We start from the raw sequence: 22,647 nt of genomic DNA, 5'->3' as shown, positions 1-22,647 counted from the left end.
CACTTGATTGTCATGGTAAGTTGAATATGTCTGAAAGTTTTAGACATGCATAAGTATTTGTCCTTATCTTTAATTTGTAATTTTAAACTCATTTTATCCTTGGTAATGCTTCTACTATACAATAGAAAAATCTAATTTCAGAGTGATTTAAAACTTCATGAATAAACATTAGGTCTAAATAGAGGTTACTATTTAAGTAGTTTGTGAGAGTTTAGGTCACCTAGAGATTTAGTCAGTATCCAAAATAAAAATCTTGGAAAACAGAATGCATCATCACCTTCTTGAAGTGGACAAAGCTCAGACACACTACCAGGAGAAGAAATCCATGGATTCTACATATCTGTGCACAAATCTGTCAAGAAGCCAATTTGATTTTAAACATCTGTGCAAATGAGAAAAAAAGGGGGGGCACTTCAAAACAATGTATTGATTAAATTTTGGAAAAGTAATTTTATGATGTCTCCATTTAGAGTGAGATCCATAAATATATTAGAATTTTTAAAACAATTATTTTAAACCTGTCACACAGTTAGAAATAGTCTGATTTTTTTTTGTCCTATAACATTGGAAACTCTCTGTTTTCTCCAATAAAGTGACACAGCTATTTCTGTTACTCAGATTTTAAAATCAATTGTGACTTAAACCACCCAACAGAGGGGACAGCTCACGCGGCTTATCAAAAGCGCCAAATGATCTAAAGTATTCATTTTCAACTTGGCACGTGTGGGCAGAGTCACCATGCTCTGCTCTCAGTCTCCATCAGCATGTGACTGTCTGTCTTCAATCCTCTGCCCTTGTCCCTCAGCTCCTACTGCTCTCAGCCCATCTTTCTTCTCTCGACCAGATACCAACCTTCTCAAAATATTAGTAACTTAGTGCACACGAGGAAAAAACTAGCAACATCTCAATAATGAAATCCTTCAGCCTCTTCTTTACCCCAGCACTCCCAGGACAAACCAAAATCCACTGAAATAATCTTAATTAAGCAAAGCACTAAGTGCCAATGTTAACTTCTATAAGGACATCTGCAATTAAGTATTGTTGTAACAGTAGGCTTAAAGGAATAAACATTTAACAGTGGAATTTCAGGCAGCAGACATCAAATTTAAGTGAGTAAAGGAACAGAAAAAAGACTAGAGATTTTAGAGAAAGTAAGAAGGCCTTGTCAAAGCTACCAAATTCACATCATACAACTGGATATCTGGCAGTATTAGCAGAAACTTTTCTTTGTTTTATTTATAGTTCCAATTGTTATTAACCAAATTATATATGCCTGAAACTATATCAGGCAGTATGCAGTGACAAGAAATCATTGTTTTGAGATTGCTCTCATTTTTCAAGAGTAATGTGTATTCATCCAGTCGTTCATTAAGTCACTGAACACTATGGGCCACCTATGGTACGCCAGCCAAAGTACAGGAATACACAAGTATCATAAAAGAGTTTCTTCCCGGAGTACAAGTGCATTGCATTTTTTTCTTTGCTTACCTTTTTATTATGAAATAATGAGTATGCTGTGATTTGCCCCTCAGGAAAAAAGGGTATGGTTTTTTGAGGTGCATACTAACGTTTTTTATAATTTGTAACAAAGAAATCTTACCAGTTATAAAATAATTTTTGCACGTGAAGGCACATAGACATATCCATAAATGACTAATTATTTGGCTGAAATAAACATAAATTTATCTCATCTCCTACCTGAATATTCCTTTCTTTACTTGTCTTGAGCAATACTTTAATGGTAGATGCAAGGATACAAAAGCTATTGTGTTTAATTCCAGAAATGCAAAAAAGTGTATAAAACTATATAAAGGAAATTAAGGACAATGACAAAGTAAAACATTTTTTGGAGTTAACATTTCATACAAGATATAAAATAATTACATAGTTTTATTCTGTTTTAGGCTCTGCTCATAAGTTAATATTATCCTTTTCTTTGATTAAGATTGTCTTTTTTATCTTCTTTATCAGTGTTTCTGCCTGAAAATCCCCTGTAATTTTGTACCTTTGTAGACACAAGAGGTTGGAAGAGGTGGTCCAGTGAAGACTTTTCCAACCCTGTGAATGTTTCTTTATCAAAACTGAAAATAAAATGCAACTGAGCCTCTAGAGCCACCCTTGAGTCTCTAGAGCCACCCTGCATGAGATGCCTCTCCTGCACAGGGGGAATGTCACAGGCCTCAGAACAAGGGCGATGACAGCAAATGGGAATTTAAGTAGGGCAAAGCAAAATCACCAGTGAATAGTGCAGTCCCTGATGGCCTGGGGAACACAGCAGGAAGAGTCCTGGTGCCCTTAGTTAGCTCTACTGCAACCATTTCAGGTAGTTACAGCATGCATTGCTTGGGAAAGGGTCCCTCAGAAAGAAGTAAGAATAAGTCAATTACAGGATGATAACAATGGCAGGCTCCACATCATCCCATAGGGCCACACAAGAAGAGACAAAGAGAATGGATTACGGATTATATTTACTCTTATTACTCACCTTGAATTAACTCTGGTCTCTTTCCATATCTTCTTGTTAGAAAAACTTGTTTTAAGGTTGAGATATATATTTTACATGACTTCCATCCCTCGGTGTAATTTCTGCTTTCTACAGTCTCACTGAATTTATCTACTGATGCTTTTATGTGACAGCTCATAGTCTTGAATTGTCTGGGTTCATTGTCCCTATTTTCCCATCAGATCTTACCCTCTGCTAAATGATTTCTTTTTGCATATTATCCCACAAAATACATTACAGACAATGTTACTAGTGTATTCATAATTAATATTAAGAATCAATAAATAAGTCTATTTGAATATAAATTACAACTATCTCAAGGCCTTGTCATCTCCCATGGACTAAAATTGTGGTTCCAGTTTGAGGGTCCAAATATCAGAATGTGTCTATTTTACTGACATACAAGAAAGAAGCAATAAACTTGAAGAAAAACACATAAAACTGTAGTCATTCTTAGTATAACTTATACTGAATTTCAGTTATTACAGACTTCAGAATGTAATACTCAAGATAAAATGCTTAAATAAATTTTTTATTAGCATACACATTGCAAAAATAACATATAGAGAGCAACCATAAAACTTTAGTGTCGTATAACCACAGGTTGCAACTGAGGTCATCAACTTGGCAACTCTGTCAATCCTGGCCATGCAGTCTCTACTGTTGGCTGGTTGAGGTGGGCCTTAGCTGGGATGACTCAAGCAGTTTGTCTCTTCTCCATGTGTGTCCTCCCCTCCAGCAGGCAGCCCTGGGCATGTCTTATGATGGTTGAGAAAGAAAAGTGAAAGCATAAATGTACCAGCACTTTTCAGTGTAATAATCTCATTGGTCAGAGTGAGTGATATGGCTGAATCAAGGCATGGGGCAGAGCAGCCTCACCTAAGTGGGAGAACACGCAATTGTATAGCACGGAGCATGGGCAAAGGATGGGGGCAAGAATTGGGATCATTCCAATGTAGGGCTATGTCCTGAAATGGAGTCCAGTTGGTTCTTTTTGAAGGGCCTTACCACGGGTCCCTGGTATACACACCCCATTTTAATGGGTAGAACTTCTCCCAATTTCAGCTCATATTCTCTAAATGGTCTGCCACTCATTCCAGTGAATATCTGCTGGCCATTTTGATTTTTTTCTCTGCTCTTGTGTATTAGAAATCCCATTCTTCATTTGCTTTGTCCCACACAGCAGCCAATTACAGTCAGTTCTTGAGACTGTTGGTGGTTTGTTGTCACCTTCTTGTACTTAGAGATTCATTCTCATGCGTTGTCATATAAATTTGTTGTAAAATTGTCCATGAGGTTTGATTTTGTTTTCTAGATATTCTGTCTGTTTTTGTGTGGATATTTAAGAAGATCCAATAACTACCATCATCTTCCCAGAAGTTCAGGTGGAAACCTGCTAAACATGATGTCTCCTCTGGTATGAGAACTGGACTATGGTAAGCATTTTGGCTCCCATAACCTTTGCTTCCTAGTGCCATATCCATTGTTACAAAGAAAAAGGGAATTTGTATAGGAAATTAAGATTATTAATTAGCTGATTTTTAAAAACTTTTTCGCACCTTTACCTTTTAAATTTTTCCCATTTTCTGGATTAAGAACTTAAATATGAGACTTGAAACCATAAAATCCTAGAAGAGATCACAGGTATTAATTTCCCTGACATTAGCCATAGCAACATCCTTCTAGATATGTCTCCTGAAGTAAGGGAAACAAAAACAAAAGTAAACTATTGGGACTACATCAAAATGAAAAGCTTCTGCACAGCAAAGGAAGCAACCAACAAAACTAAAGGATGTTTTCACTTGTATATGGATCTTGAGAAACTTAACAGAAGACCATGAGAGAAGGGAAGGGGAGAAAAATAGTTACAAACAGAGAGGGAGGGAGCAAGGCAAACCGTAAGAGACTCTTAAATACAGAGAACAAACCGAGGGTGGATGGGGGGGTGGGGGAGAGGGGCAAATGGGTGGTGGACATTGAGGAGGGCACTTGTTGGGATGAGCACTGGGTGTTGTACGTAAGCGAGGAACCATGGGAATCTATTCCAAAAGCCAAGAGCACACTTTACGCACTGTATGTTAACCAATTTGACAATAATTTATATTTAAAAATATATATAATCCACTGAATGGGAGAAGATATTTGCAGATGACATATCAGACAAAGGGTTAGTATCCAAAATATATAAACTCAACACACACACACACACACACACACACACACACACACACACAAGTTCAATTTAAAAATGTACAGAAGACATGAATAGACATTTCTCCAAAGAAACATACAAAGTTTCAACACACACACACACAAAAAAGATTCCCAACATCATTCATCATCAGGTAAAGGCAAATCAAAACCACAAAAAAGATATTACCTTACACTTGTCACAATGGCTAAAATAAAAAATTCGAAAATTAACAAGTGTTGGCAAAGATGTGGAGAAAAATTAATTCTCATGTGCTGTTGGTGGGAATGCAAACTGGTGCAGCCCCTGTGGAAGACACTGTGAAGGTTGCTCAAAAAATTAAAAATACAACTACCTTGTGATCCAGTAATTGCACTACTGGTTATTTACCCAAAGAATGCAAGAACAAGAGTTCAAAGGAATGCACCTCTTTGTTTATAGCACCATTATTTACAATAGTCAAGATATGGAAGCAGCCCATGTCCATTGATAGATGAATGGACAAGGAGGAAGTGGTGTTTATATATAAGAGAATATTATTCAGCCATAAAAAATAATGAAATCTTGCCACTTGCAACAACACGGACAGCTCTAGACAGTATAATACTAAGAGAAATAAGTCAAAGAAAGACAAATACCATATAACTTCACTCATATGTGAAATTTGAGAAAGAAAACAAATGAGCAAAGGAGAAAAAAAGGCAAACCAAAAAGCAGACTCTTAACTATAGAGAACAGGTGGTTACCAGAGGGGTGGTGGGTGGAAGGATGGGTGAAATAGGTGGCTGGAATTAAGAGTACAGTTATCTTGATGAGAACTGAGTAATATATGGAATTGTTGAATTACTATATTATACAGCTGAAACTAATATACACTGCATGTTAACTACACTATAATCAAAATTTTAAAAATAAATGGTTTTTCCATTTTCACTTGCCAATAATTAAAGGTCAGTACCATATTATGTACACACTGTCTACATAGTCACAATTGTATTGGAGTGAGCTTTTTCTTCAGAGAAGCATCAAATAAAAGAGACTTGATTCATCAGACAGAGGGGGCTTGATTTCTTTAGAGAGTGTTGAAACACTTTTTTTTGAGGAACCCCTTCTATCTATTGGACACCCTAGTGTCACTTATTTGCAAATATTCTATAGTGTTTAATTATCAAATACGAACGATAATGAATAAAGACAAACATAAAGAGTCCCATTGTTTTGATCCACTCAAATCATACACTGTCATTGGAGTATAGGCAGACCTATTTGTCTTTGGGGAAGTAGTCATTTGACCTAGAATTGTCTACTGGTTCTCTCTATGGAAATCTTCCAGTTGGCTCTTTCCTGGTCCTTCATTGTTTCCTATTTTCTTCAGTGAACACTTGGTCTTGGCAGAAGAGTCTTTACTCGCCCCTATTATAATTATCACTATAAAAGAAATAAATGAAAAATAACATTACTTGTATAAGTCAGCTATTGCTATAGTAATGCTACGTAATAAATTCAGTCAGAAATTCAGCCCCAAATCCAGTAGTTTAAAACAGTAAGTATTTGTTCTCATGCTTAGGTTCTCGGGTTGACTGCTATTGTCTCATCTAAAATAGGCTTGTCTGAACATCTCTAATTTAGGCTCCATGTTCTCAGGTGGAAGCTCCTGTCTGGGATTGGGTTCAAGCGAATTCCATGTTGCATTCTGGGACCTGGGCTGAAGGAGGAGTAGCAGTTACTTCGGATATAGTCTTCTCAGAGAATCACAATTGCCAAGAGAATATGCCCAACCCTCGTGTTTATGACATGTCTGCTAACATTGTTTTTTTCTAATGTTTATTTATTTTTGAGAGGGGGGAGGGGCAGAGAGAGAGGGAGACAGAGGATTTGATGTGAGCTCCGTGCTGAGAGCTGCTGAGAGCTGAGAGCCCAATGTGGGACTCAAACTCAAGAACCCTGAGATCATGACCTGAGCCAAAGTCAGATGTTTAACCAACTGAGCCACCCAGGCGCCCCTAACATCTCATTCTTCAGACAAGTTGTATGGCCAAGGAGAAAGTCTGTTCGTTCAGCCCACTATAAAGAATGACAGATACATATATCTATATATATATATCTATATATATATATATATAGATATATATATATAATTTTACTAAAAGGAAATGAAGAAGTGGGTGAATATTTTCTTTTAGCTGAAAATACGAAATTACTTGACTGAGAATTTACCAAATTTCTTTCAAAATGCACTAGGGCCTTGCAGAAGCCAATGCTATGACAAGACAAATCATGACATTATTTGTCTATATCTGTATCAATTAATCCAAGAGCTAACATGTGCGCTCTTATTTTACTTACATTGCAGGAGACTTTCCCACCTTGGAGGCTTCCAGAACAAATCATATTTAGTTCAATCACAGAATTATAACTATAGTGCTGTTAATCACTGCAGATTTTTCTCTTTTTTATTTATTGTAACCATTTAAACTGAAATATAATTTACATACATTATATTAGTTGCAGGTGTACAATGTTATGAGTATAGACTACAAAATGATCATCACAATAACTCTAGTTAACATCCATCACCATACAGAGTTACAAAATTTTTTCTCTTGAGATGAGAAATGTCAACATCTCTCTCTTAGTAACCTTCAAATATACAATGCAATATTATTAACTATAGTCACCATGCTGTACATTATATCCCCAGGACTTATTTATTTTAGAACTGGAAGTCTGTAGCTTTTGGCCATTTTCACCCATTTTGCCAACTCCTTGCAACCACCAATCTTTTCTCTGTATCTTTGAGCTCTTTTTTTTTTTTAAGATTCCACATGTAAGTGATATTATATGGTATTTATCTTTCTCCGACTTCTTTCACTTAGCATAATACCCTCAGGGTCCATCCATGTTGTCACAAATGACAAGATTTCTTTTTTTGTTTGTGGCTGAATAATAATCCATCATTATGACATTTTTCTTTACCCATACATCCATTGAAAGACACTTAGGTTGTTTCCATATTTTGGCTATAGGAAATAATGCTGCAGTGAATGTGGTGTTGCATATATTATTTCAAGTGAGTGTTTTTGGTATTCTTCCCATAAATACCCAGAAGTGTAATTGCTAGAGCATGTGCTAATTCTATTTTTAATTTTTTGAGGACCCTCCATACTGTTTTCTACAGTGCCTGCACCAATTTGCATTCCCACCAACAGTATATGAGGATTCCCTTTTCTCCACATCTTCACCAACACTTGTTACTTCTTGCCTTTCTGATAATAGACATTCTCACAGGTATGAGGTGGTATCTCATTGTGGTGTTGATTTGCATTTCTCTGATGATTAGTAACGTTGTGCAACTTTTCATGCACCTGTTGGCCATCTGTACATCTTCTTTGAAAAATATGTATTCAAATCTTCTGCCCATTTTTTAATTGAATTGGTTTCTTCTGCTGTTGAGTTGTAGGAGTTTGTTACATATTTTGGATACTAACGCCTCCTCAGATACATGATCTGCAAATGTTTGTTCCTATTCAGTGAATTGCCTTTTCATTTTGTTAATGGTTTCTTTTGTTCTGCAGGAGCTTTTTAGTTTGGTATAGTGCTACTTGTTTATTTTTGCTTTTGATGTCTTTGATTTTGGTGTCAAATCCAAAAAAATCAACACAAAGATCAATGTGAAGGAGCTTACTGTATATTTTCTTCTAAGAGCATTAGGGTTTCACGTCTTATGTTCAAGTCTTTAATCCATTTTGAGTTAGATTTTTCTGCATGGTGTAAGATAGTGGTACAATTTCAGTCTTTTGCATGTGGCTGTCCAGTTTTCCCAACACCATTTATTGAAAGCACTATCCTTTCCCCCATTGTATATTCTTGGATCCACTGTCATACTTTAGTGGGTCTTTTCTTGAGGATGGAATAAAAAATGTTGAGAACTAAGAGAAGCAACATTAAATAGAATTTGGCCTTCAGAGAGTGAGCCTATCCTTTAAAAAAATGAATGGAAATATAGAACTTTCTTCCTTGAATATCATATAGCCTGTGTAGGCAACTTCATCAATGGCAGAACTGTTTTATCCATAGGAAATTTAGGTTTAGTTGCCATCAGTGACTCTTCAATGTTCAGTGAAAAGCAGTAGATATATGAAATATACCATACCTATGGAGGTCCTTAGTTAAATTGATAATGAAAAAAAAAAAACTAAGATAACTGCCTTTCTGCTACTTAGGCATATTGGAAAAGAAGTTTAATTTAGCTGGGAAAATAAAACAGGTATGACTGGACTTATTCTGGCCAAGGTATAAGGTGACTTTGCCCATTCCTAGTTATTTCCAACCAATTTCCCATGTTCAGAACAATATAATGGGGATGAAAACCAGTACAGATACCCCTTGTGGTTTGAAAGTTTTTGTTAAGCCAATTTGCTTTTTATGAAGAACCTACGTTAGTATGTGTTTTCACTATACTATGCAAAATATATCCAAAAGGAATTTTCCTTTTTATCAAAAAAGGTGAAAAATGAAAACAGTATCCAGCGTTTGTTTGGCAGCAAACCATTATAGAGGCACAGCGAAGCTCCTTCCCAGGGAACTGCACCTAGCATCTCAACATCAAGCCACCATTGCTTTGAACTTGTCTGTGAACATCTGTGCTTCATCTCAATTTATTTTGTGCATCTGTGAACCAGATGTGTCATAAGGTATCAGAGAAACATGAGAGGTTATTTTTTGAGTATGGGAAATGCTAAAAAAAAATCCATATTAATAATGGTACTGCTTCTTTGATTTCTGCCATTTCAATTTAGGAAAGGTTTCATGGCAATGCTCTACGTTTGGACAGAAGGGGAAATCCACAACTAAAAAATACTTTATTAGCCATTGTTGTGAAAGTTTCATCCAATCACAGTACCTGATTCTTTACTTTAGATTTATTTGAAGTGGACAGCTCCCACCAGATGGCAGCAAACTGCAGCTGTATCCAGGGTTTGCTTCTGGAGCCAGAACTCTCCAGAAATATTGTATATTTTTTGTCTAGGTCAATTCCGTATATTTTTGTCTAGGTAATACCATTCTTCTTAGTTTTTTAATCTATTTGATCATGTTTTATAAACTCTTTTTCTTAGTAATTTTAATGTGTTTACAGGAAACAAAGTTTAATAAGTCAAAAAGAGACTCTAAGGCCTTGGAAAGACTCACTGAAGATATGGTCTTTGCTATGGAGACATTCACTAGCTATTGCCAGAAACAAAAATAAAATTGATACATTTTAAAGGGCAATAGAAAAGATGAAAAAGCATAGAGGAATATATGATTCTCATAAATGTGACTTGACTTATAAGAATTAGAATAATTGGGGCTCCTGGGTGGCTCAATCAGTTAAGTGCCTGACTTCGGCTCAGGTCATGATCTCACAGTCCATGAGTCTGAGCCCTGCGTCAGGCTCTGTGCTGATAGCTCAGAGCCTGGAACCTGCTTCAGATTCTGTGTCTCCCTCTCTCTCTGCCCTTCCCCTACTAGTGCTGTCTCTCTCCCTCCCTCTCACTCACTCAAAAATAAATAAAATGTTAAAAAAATAAAAATAATAAACTAATTTTCCATCTATGATTATATATAACATAGATTTTTAAATATCTGTAAAATTATAATGATCTCATATTTCTCATATGTCAAATGGTGCAATAATGTTTTCTGGAAGAAAATTATTACATTTCAGATCATTTGTTTCTAATATAATGACAACTAAAAGGCATATATAATTTCACAAGGCTGAAAAACCTATTCATAAAAGATGAGTTATAATAATTTGTTGTGTCTTAAAAATTGAAAGGTAAAAAATGTGACACTTATTTGCTAAACATAGATAAAGTGATATGATGATATAGGCTCAAAGACAAAAATGGCACAAATATTATTTTCTCAAAAACAGAAGAGGAACATACATAAAATAAGAAAGTATTAAAAATAAAAAATGAAAAAAATTTATAGATTATAACAATAAATATAAATGAGAAGTACTATCCTCATCTTAAGAAAGTGACATTTCTGGGGCACCTGGCTGGCTCAGTCAGTTAAGCGTTTGACTCTTGATTTTGTCTCAGGTCATGATATCTTGGTTTGTGAGTTCAAGCCCCACATCAGGCTCTGCGCTGAGAGTGCGGAGCCTGCTTGGGATTCTGTCTCCCTTTCTCTCTGCTCCTCCCGTGCTTGCTCTCTATCTCTCTCTTTCAAAATAAATAAAAACTAAACTTAAAAAAAAAAAGAAAAGAATATTTCTATTGGGATAGGAGAAACTTGACTTCTGAAAAGTCACTGCTATAAAAGATTACATAGAAAGGTTGAAAATCAAAGCATAATAAGATTGATTATGGGTGATGAATCACATAATGGAAAAAAAAAAACAGATGGTCCTTCTCTTGAATGCACTAAATTTGTTTGATTGTTGAAGCAAAAATATAATATTGTCTTCTGTGGTTCTGTATAGAGATTAAATATTTGAGAAAATTATACTATAAATGAACAGAGGAAAACAGACCTAAAGGGAGAATAAATTCTTATACTTAGACACAAATGATAGGATGCAATGTAGGCTTCTAGGACTCAAAGATGAAAGCATCAGGGTAATTTTTTAATAGTAAAACACAAAGGAAAAAGGAATACAGAAAGAACAAAGATGTTAAACATAACAAAAGTGAAGAAAAATAAGACAAATAAAGGGTATTACAACAAATAGAAAGAAGAAAAGTCCCTCCCTATTACTAGGTACACTAGCCCTCGCTTGTCTGCTATTTCCTTTTCCAAGGTTTCAGTTACCCCTGGCCAACTGCAATTTAGAAGCCGACAGTCCTTGTCTGACTTATGGTCAGAAGGTGAATAGTACTCTCACGTGACACCACAATGCCTACATCATTCACCTCACTTTATCTCATCATGTAGGCGTTATCATCTCACATCATCCCAGGAAGAAGGGTGATACAGTAGAATAAGAAATTTTGAGAGAGAGAGAGACCACATTCACATAACTTTTATTACAGTTATTATTCTATTTTATTATTAGTTGCTGTTGTTAATCTTTTATGTGCCTAATTTCTAAATTAAACTTTATCATAAGTATGTATGTATAGAAAAAACCATGGAGTATATAGATTCAGTACTATCTGCAGTTTTGGGTACCCACTTGGGTCATGGAATGTACCCGGCATGCATAAGGGGAGGCTACTGTATATGTGTGTGAGGGGGGAGGAGGTTGAGTTCTAAAAAGTCACACCTATAAAATGCTATATAAAAAAGACAAAAATCAAAGTTTAATAAGATATGCCAGATAAAAATTTTTTAATTGCTATCTTGATATTGAATAAAGTAAAACTCAGCATAATGTACTTACAAATATAACAAGAAATACATTGATATTAATAAAATTAAATGTGTATTATCTAACACACTAAAGCAAAATATATCATAACAGAGAAAATGACCAAAACCACAAGCAATACTTAAACACGTTCAGGCTGTGAAATATAAACAAAACAAAACTAACAAAAATAGAGAGATTTGAATATTGTCATTAATGCATTTGAGTTAACAAATACCCTTATGATATTAAAAACTATAGAGGATAAAGCTTTCACTGAGCCAATGTCACATAATTTTTACCTCTATGGGCTTTGGAATCAGAAAGTTCTGTGTTTCAGCCCTCGCCTTGATTGTTACTGGCAATGTGAAATAAAGCATATTACTTTAATTCTTCTGAGATACAATGTCTACACTTGTAAAACATATTACTAAAAATTACACAGTTGATACATATAACGTTGCTTTCACCATAAGTCTGATTTGAGGAGTAAGGAAATACATGTGTACTTTTCACAGCACCTTTCGTATGTCATAAGTATTTCTAATTAATACCAACTCTATAAGAAAGTGCCAAAGGAAACTTTTCAAAAATTGAATCTGCTAGGCAAGACTTCAAATCTAGTATTTAATTAGAAAACTCTAAGAATTGAACAAAAGTTTAGTCAACTGAACTCATATAAAATAAATACATAGTAATGTTAGTAGTTCTCTGAATTATCTAACAGAATTATCTGTTAGAAAATACAAGGTAGTAAAGACTTTTGTCACAGCAGCTAATATATAAAATGTGTTTATAAAAAAATACATGGATTTCAAATATATAAACTCCACAACATTTCTAAAACATGTAAAAAAGATGATGATAATGATAATAATAATACTAGTAGACACTATCATTAATTTCATTTTTTATGCTAAAATCTTGAGTTTTAGTATTTTATGTAATTCCTACATCTATGGAATGAAGGGCCTAAATTGATGGTAGCCATTCAGTTTTAAAACCATTTAAGATCTTCTTAAAACCTGCTTTTTAGGGGCTCCTGGGTGGCTCCATCAGTTAAGCATCTAACTCTTGATTTACGCTGAGGTCATGATCTCACTGTTTGTGAGATCAAGGCCTGCATCAACAGTGCAGAACCTGCTTGGCATTCTCTCTCTCCCTCTCTCTGCCCTTCCCCTACTCACACTCATGGGCACGTGCATGCGCTCTCTCTCTCTCTCTCGCTCTCTCTCTCTCTCTCTCTCTCTGTCTCTCTCTCAAATAAATAAAGCATTAAAAAAAAACCCTGGATTTTAATCCATATGAATTTATTTTTGTGTATGGTATAAGAAAGTGGTCCGGTTTCATTCTTCTGCATGTTGCTGTCAAATCTTCCAGCACCATTTGTTGAAGAGTCTGTTTTTTTCCATTGCATATTCTTTCCTGCTTTGTCAAACATTAATTGACCATATAGTTGTGGGTAATTTCTGGGTTTTCTATCCTGTTCTATTGATGTATGTGTCTATTTTTGTGCAAAGAACATCTATTCATGATAAAAACCCTCAACAAAGTAGAGATAGAAGAAACATACCTCAACATCATAAAGGCCATATATGAAAGACATACAGCTAATATCTTCCTCAGTGGGGAAAAACTAAGAGATTTTCTTCTACTGTCAGGAACAAGACAGAGATATCTCTCACACCACTGTTATCTAACATAGTACTGGAGGTCCTAGCCACAGCAATCAGACAACAAAAAGAAATAAAAGGCATCCAAATTGGCAAGGAAAAAGTCAAACTTTCACTATTTGCAGATGACATGACACTGTGTAGAAAACCTGAAAGACTCCACCAAAAAAATTGCTAGAACTGATATACAAATATACAAATTCAGTAAAGTTGCAGGATACATAATCAATTTACAGAAATCTGTGCATTTCTATACACCAATAACAAAGCACCAGAAACAGAAAGAGAAATTGAGGAATCGATCCCATTTACAATTGCACCAAAAACCGTTCAGATACCTAGGAAGAAACCTAACCAAAGAGGTAAAAGATATACTCTGAAAACTATAGAATATTTATGAAAGAAATTGAAGAAGACACAAAGAAATGGAAAAACATTTCATGTTCATTAATTGGAAGAGTAAATATTGTTAAAATGTTTCTATTTCCTAAAGCAATCTACACGTTTAATGCAATCCCTATCATAATACAGCAGCATTTTTTTCTAGAGCTAGAACAATCCTAAAATTTGTATGTTATCACAAGAGACCTCAAATATCCAAAGTAATTTTGAAAAAGCCGAACCTGGAGACATACAATTCCAGACTTCAAGTCCTATCACAAAGCTGTAGTGATCAAGTACAGTCTAAATGGTACTGCCTAAATTCAATTATTAATATCAGTTAAGAAAAACAAAATAAAACACTCTATCACCATGAGGTTATATAAAACCTCTGTGTGAGCAGAATAGAAAAGAAGAAAATAACTTTCTGGCCTGACTCGATGTGGCTGTCAAAATATTGACAAACCACATGTATGCATTTTTAAAACACGTGATTCACTCACTAACACATTTTTCTCGTAAGGGTCCTGGATTCATACTTAGTATTCACATATCTTGAAACTGAAAACAAGGCAGAGAAAATAGGGCAAAACTTTCGCTTCCACTCTCTATATTTTTAAAGTGTTAAAAAAAATTCCAATCAATAGAAAATAAGTTGCGTAATGACCTCAGTCCACATCATATAGAAGAAAACATTTTTTTTTAGAGAGAAAGAGAGAGAGAGCAACTGGAGGAGGGGCAGGAATCCCAAGGAGACTCCATGCTTAGTTCGGAGTCAGATGCAAGTCTCGATCTCACAACATGAATGAGATCACAACTGACTTGAAATTAACAAACATTTAACCAATTGAGTTACCCAGGCACCCAAGAAAACACTTTTGTAATAACTAACATTCAAATATAATATATAAAAACATTAACATTTAAAAATATTTATCTGATTTTAAATGTGTGAGTATATGCAATAAGTTAAAAGAAAAAAACAATTAAAAACAATAAATTATATACAAACATTATATACAAATATTATCCTTATCTATACCAAAAATTCATTAAAATGTAAAGAGAAAATAAACACAGAATAATATTTGCACAAATAATGACAGGAAAATGGCTCAAATTTGATCATTCCTAGGCTGGCCCCCTAACTATATTTCCCTTTAGTAATGGTTGTTCTAGGTTGTGAGAATATATTTAGAACATTCCATGTAGTTTGGAAGATATATCTGGACAATAAAAATTCTGGAGTCATATTAGTGTTGACTTTTGGCTATACCAAGATACTTAGTCAACCACTAGCTCAATTTCCTCATTTGATAATGGTGATGAAATGATATATGTTCTTTATGTATCTGATTTTATCATTATGGAATGTTTCACTTTATATTAAGAAGAAAATGGGAAAACAGAAATTAGAACAATGTTATTGTCACACATTTTCCATGGAATAATTGCATCTCAAATAAGATATTATGGGGTCCCTTTTTTATAGAATAGTAATGCTAAGGAAAATACTCCTCAGAATATAAACTTAGAACTTTGGAAAAGAGCAGGAACTTTACTGACAAGCGTTCTGTGTAAACATTACCATTCTGTTTTGCCACCTACACGATGCAGCTGTTTGCTTTTCCAAACAATATTAGTTTTCCTTGTTTTGTAGAATGAAAAAGTTAAAGAATGGTTCACATACTATTATTGGTTGAAGAATGGTTCACATATAATATTATTATTATATAATAACATCTCTTAATATTTACTTCTTAAAGTAAAATTGAAATGAAAATATCATAAATTAAAAATATACAATGCTTTCATATATTCTAAGCAAATACAATAATGATGAATACACCTATACTATTAGAAATATCATTTTTTAAAACTTAGAAAAATATGTGTTGCCGTATATAAAAATATCTTTGATACAATAATTTTCCAAGAATAAGGATAATGCTAGGGCCCTTAGGAAAGTGGGGGCACCTGGGTGGCTCATTCAGTTAAGCCTCCGACTCTTGGTTTCAGCTCAGGTCATGATCTCCCAGTTTATAATTTCAAGTTCCACATCAGGCTCTGTGCTGACAGTGCAGAACTTGCTTGGGATTCTCTCTCTCTCTTTCTCTCTCTCTGCCCATCACCCACTTGTGCTCGTTCTCTCTCTCTGTCTCCCTCTCTCTCTCAAAATAAATGAATAAACTTTTTAAAAAATGTGTCCACTGAATAATTGTTTTATAAATATCAGGGGAAGAATCATGTCCTGTGTGGTAAGAGGCTTTCACAGCCTCTTTCACATCTGTTTCTCAAACTGTATATTAGAGAGTTTAGCATCGATATCACCAGTGTGTACAGCACAGCTACAATCTTGTCTCTGGAGAGAAGATGGTCCCAAGCTGGGCATACATGAAGAACACCGCCCATAAAATAAACTCACCACTGCTATATGGGGGCCACAGGTGGAGAAGGTCTTACCCCTCCCATGGGTCAAGGGGAGCTTCAGGATGGTGGACAGGATGTAAGCATAGGAAACCACAATGACTGTTGTGGTGGTAATGATGATGAGGCCTGAGAGAATGAACAGCACAATCTCATTCACAGACGTGTCAGCGCATGAGATCTTGATCAGGGCTGGGACGTCACAGAAAAATGGTCCAGTCTGTTTTCTCCACAGAACTGCAAACTGAAGGTAAAACCTGTTTGGACCATCGAGTTGATGCCTCCACAGATGTAGGATCCAGTCACCAACTGAGCAGACTTTCTGGGATATGTGCACGGGGTAAAGGAGAGGGGAGCAAATGGCCGAGATTGATCAAATGCCATGACAGCTAGAAGAAAACCTTCAGTTGTGACAAACAGGGCAAAGAAGAAAAATTGGGCTGCGCAGCCATTGTAAGAAAGTTTTACCTTAGATAGGAAGTTGGCTAAAGTTTTGGGAGCAATGACTATTGAGTAGCAGAGATCTAACTAGGACAAGTTTCTAAGGAAGACATAGATAGTGTTAACATGAAAATTAGAGCCCCAGTGGGAGACAAATGACCATTTTAGAGGATCAAAGAATCAAAATTCAAGAAGCACAGATCCAGGTAGAAACCCAAATCATGTCCAACTTGTAGAGTTAAAGCAAGGAGTTTCATGACGAAAAAAGAAAGGGGGGAAATCTGTGAGTTGAAGAAAAGAAAAAAAAAACTTTCTGTAAGCATAAACAAACCAAGCTACTCTGGTTGTACATTGATTGACTACTGATCCTGTCTTCAGAAAGTCAATTATCAGTCTTGTGATCAGGATGTCCACTCTCCTGCTTATTTCCCATGCAACCTCTTAAAACAACTGCCATTTTGCTTAGTTCAAAGATACGGCCCAGTCCAAACAAAGATGGCTTAGGCGGTCCCTCTGCAGGGGCTGCTCCACCCTCATTTAAAAATGACTCCAGTCGGAGCGCCTGGGTGGCTCAGTCGGTTGGGCAGCTGACCTCGGCTCAGGTAATGATCTCGCGGTCCGTGAGTTCCAGCCCCGCGTCTGGCTCTGTGCTGACAGCTCAGAGCCTGGAGCCTGTTTCAGATTCTGTGTCTCCCTCTCTCTGACCCTCCCCCGTTCATGCTCTGTCTCTGTCTCAAAAATAAATAAACGTTAAAAAAAATGACTCCAGTCATGTCAATTTTTCGCAATAAGCATTTAAAGTCAGGGGTCTCTTTTTTTTTTTAAGTTTTTATTTAAATTCCAGTTAGTTAACATACAGTGTAATATTAGTTTCAGGTATGCGATATAGTGATTGAACACTTCCATAAGTCACCTGGTGCTCATCACAAGTGCCCTCCTAAATCCCCATCACCTATTTCACCCATGCCCCACCGACCTCCCCTCTGGTAACCATCAGTTTGTTCTCTATCGTTAAGAGTTTGTTTCGTGGTTTGCCTCTCTCTTTTTTTTTTCATCAGGAGTCCACAACAATGACAGCTGTCATCCTGATATTTCCCACCACAGTGCCCATGCATATTAGCAAGAACACTAGGAATGAGAAGATCTGTAGCTCTGGAGGGTCCTGAACCATGGCAGAATGAACTCCAGTCATTTCTAATTTAATTAAGCTCATTCTTCATGGCCTAGATGTAGGTGGAACTGGAGTAAAATGAGAGAAATGAGCGATCAGAATACTTGTTTTTAATAAAAACAACTAAAGTAAGCATGGAAAATTTTCATCTTATCATATTGTTCCCAATATTTAACAAAACACCCACTAACATAAAGAATGGATCACTATTTTCAAAAGTCTTCCTAATGAAGAATTCAGTTGGATTGGTTAAACTTTTTAGATATACTTCAGAAATAATGCAGATTTGCCCTCTAAGTGTGCTTTGGGGTCATGGGAGAGTAGGAAAATGTCTAGAAATAAGAGCTTGTTTGTTCTTTTTTAGTTGATTGTTGGTTTACCGTCTTTGAAAATTGCCTCCTTTGGTGGAAGATAGTTCCCACACCCATTATCATCCACCTAAGATTTAATTTGGAGTGAAATTCCATTCCACTGATGTTCTCATTTTTTTTAATGGTTACTCCATTTCTTAATCTACCCAAAAATTGTATTTTTCTTTATTCTATCAGGAAAAAGACTTCAGATCCTGACAAAAGCATCACTCTTTTACATTTTAAACTTTATATTCTTATTTCTTCTATTAGTTTTGTCCCTGTGGTGATATACACTCTTATTGATACAGTTCATCTGTTAAAAGTAGAAGTGATTCTTGTTTGTATTTCTGAAATACAAAAAATAAGATTTTGTTGTTTCCCTTCCTTTCCTCTTGCCTTTTTTCCTTCCTTCTTTCCCCCTCCTTTTCGTTGTTGTGGTGGTGGTGATTGTTGTTATGTTTGGATTTTGCAGACTGGAATGCAAGTGGAGAACTCTAAGATCTTGGGCAGAGATTTTTCTGTCTTTTTAGTAATAGACAAATATTATCAGAAATAGAAACATCTGTGCATATGAAGGATAAAAGATACACAAAACAATTTAAATATGGGTATAAATGGAAAAAAAGGAATAAATGTGCACTGAAACAAGCTTGCATTGTATTTATTTAGGCTTATGCTATTATGATCATTAAATGTCTATAATGAAGTATAATAGAGAGATAGAGAAAAAAAGTAAATTTAATTCTAATGTATGAATTGGAGAATTGAAACAAAAACAAATTTAAAAGACTTATTTAGAGTCATGAAATTAAACAACATAGTTGCTTACTATTTAATAATCTATCATAACCAGAAGATATCATGCTAAGTGAAATAAGACCGAGAAAACAGATACTATATGATTCCACTCATTAACGAAATCTTTTTTTTTTATTTTTTTAATGTTTGTATTTAATTTTTGAGAGACAGAGACAGAGCGTGAGCAGGAGAGGGGCAGAAAGAGAGGGAGACACAGAATCCGAAACAGGCTCCAGGTTCTGAGCCCTCAGCCCAGAGTCCAAGGTGGAACTCAAACTCACGGACTTGAGATCATGACCCGAGCCGAAGTTGGACGCTTAAATGTCTGAGCCACCTAGGTGCCCCATTAATGGTATCTTTTTTAAAAAAATGAATAACAGGGGAGCCTGGTGGCTCAGTTGGTTAAGCATCCAACTCTTCGTTTTGGCTTAGGTCATGATCTCATGGTTCATGGGTTTGAGCCCCATGTTGGGCTCCACATGCAGCTGGTGGGGAGCCTGCTTGGAATTCTCTCTCTTTGCCTCTCTCCAGCTTGTGCCTGTTCTCTCTCTCTCTCTCTCTCAAAATAAATAAAATTAAACTTTTAAAAAATGAACAAACATACAAAAAACAGAATCAGATTTATAAATACAGAGAACAAACTGACCATTGCCAGAGGGGAAGGGGGCAGAAGGTTAGGCAAAATGAATGCGAGGGAGAGAGAGATACAGGCCTTTAGGTACAGAATGGGTAAGACATGGGACTAAAAACACAGTACAAGCAATACAGTCAATGATATTGTAACAGCAGTTTAATAGGCTATAAGGTAGTTATCCTTGTGGTGAACATAGCATTATGTATAAACTTGTCAAATCACCTGAAACTAATATAACATTGTTTGTCAACTATACCCAAATGAAAAAATTTTAATTAAAAACTAACGCTACCATAATATGTAAAAGAAAATTGGCTTATGGTAAATCCAAAAATTAACATACAATAGAAATGTCTTTTAATTTTAAAAACTTATGATTTTCTCTCTCTATATATAAATATCATTACAATAAATTAAATTATATATGAATTAAATTATACAATGCTTCATCACAACTCATGTAATTTCTCTTGTTGCTACTGCTACGGTTTCACTAATTTTGATGTAATTTTAAGACACGTTGTGACCATGGTAGTATGTATATTAAAGTGAATTTAGTTCAGTTTCTACAATGTCTACTTTCTTTAAAACATTAAATGTTAACAAGGGCGCCTGGGTGGCTCAGTCAGTTGAGCATCCAACTCTTGATTTCAGCTCATGTCACGATCTCGCAGTGTGAAATCAAGCTCGAGATGGGCTCTGTGTTTACAGCAGAGCCTACTTGGCATTCTCTCCCTTCTCTTTCTGCTCTTCCCCCACTCATGCGTGTGCACGCTCTCTCTCCCTCTCTCTATCTATATCTATATCTCCCTCTCTCTCTCAAAGTAAATGAGTAAACATTTTAAAAAAACACATTAAATGTTAACAGAAATGTTGACTGGTTGTTTTTAAGAGGCAGGGGAATGGCCAAAATAGCCTCCAAGGGTGCCTATCAACTATGAAAATGTACGGTGTCCTTAAATTCATGTTTTACATAAAAACTTTTTGGGTCTCAACAGAAAAAAATGGGAAAAAAAGATATAAAGAAAGTTATCTAAAAAAGAAGTGTTGTAAATAAATACAAAAGCTATTTTTTTTTAGTTTTTTTAAATGTTATTATTTTTTAAATTTACATTCAAATTAGTTAGCATGTAGTGCAACAATGATTTCAGGAGTAGATTCCTTAGTGCCCCTGACCCATTTAGCCCATTGTCCCTCCCACACCCCCTCAAGTAACCCTCTGTTTATTCTCCATATTTATGAGTCTCTTATGTTTTGTTTCCCTCTCTGTTTTTACATTATTTTTGTTTCCCTTCCCTTATGTTCATCTGTTTGGTCTCTTAAAGTCCTCATATGAGTGAAGTCATATGATTTTTGTCTTTCTCTGGCTGACTAATTTCACTTAACATAATACCCTCCAGTTCCATTCGCATAGTTGCAAATGACAAGATTTCATTCTTCGCATTGCCGAGTAATACTCCATTGTATATGTATACCACATCTTCTTTATCCTTTCATCCATCTATGGACATTAGGTTCTTTCCATACTTTGGCTATAGTTGATAGTGCTGCTATAAACATTGGGTGCAGGTGCCCCTTTGAAACAGCACACCTGTATCCCGTGGATAAATACCTAGTACTGCAATTGCTGGGTCATAGGGTATTTCTATATTTAGTATTTTGTGGAACCTCCATACTGTTATCCAGAGTGGCTGACCAGCTCACATTCCCACCAACAGAGCAAAAGAGATCCTCTTTCTCCGCATCCTCGCCAACATGTGTTGTTGCCTGAGATGTTAATGTTAGCTATTCTGACAGGTGTAAGGTGGTATATCATTGTGGTTGTGATTTGTATTTCCCTGGTGATGAGTGATGTTGAGCATTTTTTCATGTGTCGGTTGGCCATCTGGATGTCTTCTTTGGAGAAGTGTCTATTCATGTCTTTTGCCCATTTCTTCACTGGATTATTTGGTGTCTTTTGGGTGTTGAGTTTGATAAGTTCTTTATAGATTTTGGATACTAACCCTTTATCTAATATGTCGTTTGCAAATATCTTCTCCCATTCTGTCAGTTGCCTTTTAGTTTTGCTGATTGTTTCCTTCACTGTGCAGAAGATTTTACTTTAATGAGGCCCCAGTAGTTCATTTTTGCTTTTGTTTCCCTTGCCTCTGGAGATGTGTTGAGTAAGAAGTTACTGCGGGCAAGATCAAAGAGGTTTTTGCCTGCTTTCTCCTTGAGGATTTTGATGGCTTCCTGCCTTACATTGAGGTCTTTCATCCATTTTGAGTTTATTTTTGTGTATGGAGTAAGAAAGTGGTCCAGGTTCATTTTTCTGCATGTCACTGTCAAGTTTTCCCAGCACCATTTGCTGAAGAGACCGTCTTTATTCCATTGGATAGTCTTTCCTGCTTTGTCAAAGATTAGTTTCCCATACATTTGTGGGTCCATTTCTGGGTGCTCTATTCTGTTCCATTGATCTGAATGTCTGTTTTTGTAAGAGTACCATACAGTCTTGATGATTACAGCTTTGTAATACAGCTTGAAGTCCGGGATTGTGATGCCTCCTGGTTTGGTTTTCTTTTTCAAGATTGCTTTGGCTATTCGGGGTCTTTTCTGGTTCCATACAAATTTTAGGATTATTTGTTCTAGCTCTGTGAAGAATTCTGGTGTTATTTGGATAGGGATTGCATTGAATATGTAGGTTGCTTTGGGTAGAATCGACATTTTAACAATATTTGTTCTTCCTATCTAGGA

General features: G+C 35.7%; 1 pseudogene; it reads right to left on the bottom strand.

The window, feature by feature from the left end:
- Window positions 1-16,334: 16,334 nt before the first annotated feature.
- LOC128311023 (olfactory receptor 12-like) lies at window positions 16,335-18,150 on the bottom strand (annotated as a pseudogene).
- Window positions 18,151-22,647: the final 4,497 nt, after the last annotated feature.

This window comes from Acinonyx jubatus, chromosome B4 (genome assembly GCF_027475565.1).
Source record: "Acinonyx jubatus isolate Ajub_Pintada_27869175 chromosome B4, VMU_Ajub_asm_v1.0, whole genome shotgun sequence".
Lineage (NCBI taxonomy): Eukaryota > Metazoa > Chordata > Mammalia > Carnivora > Felidae > Acinonyx > Acinonyx jubatus.
Note: the sequence above shows the minus strand (reverse complement) of the source record. Positions and strands in the feature narration are given on the sequence as shown.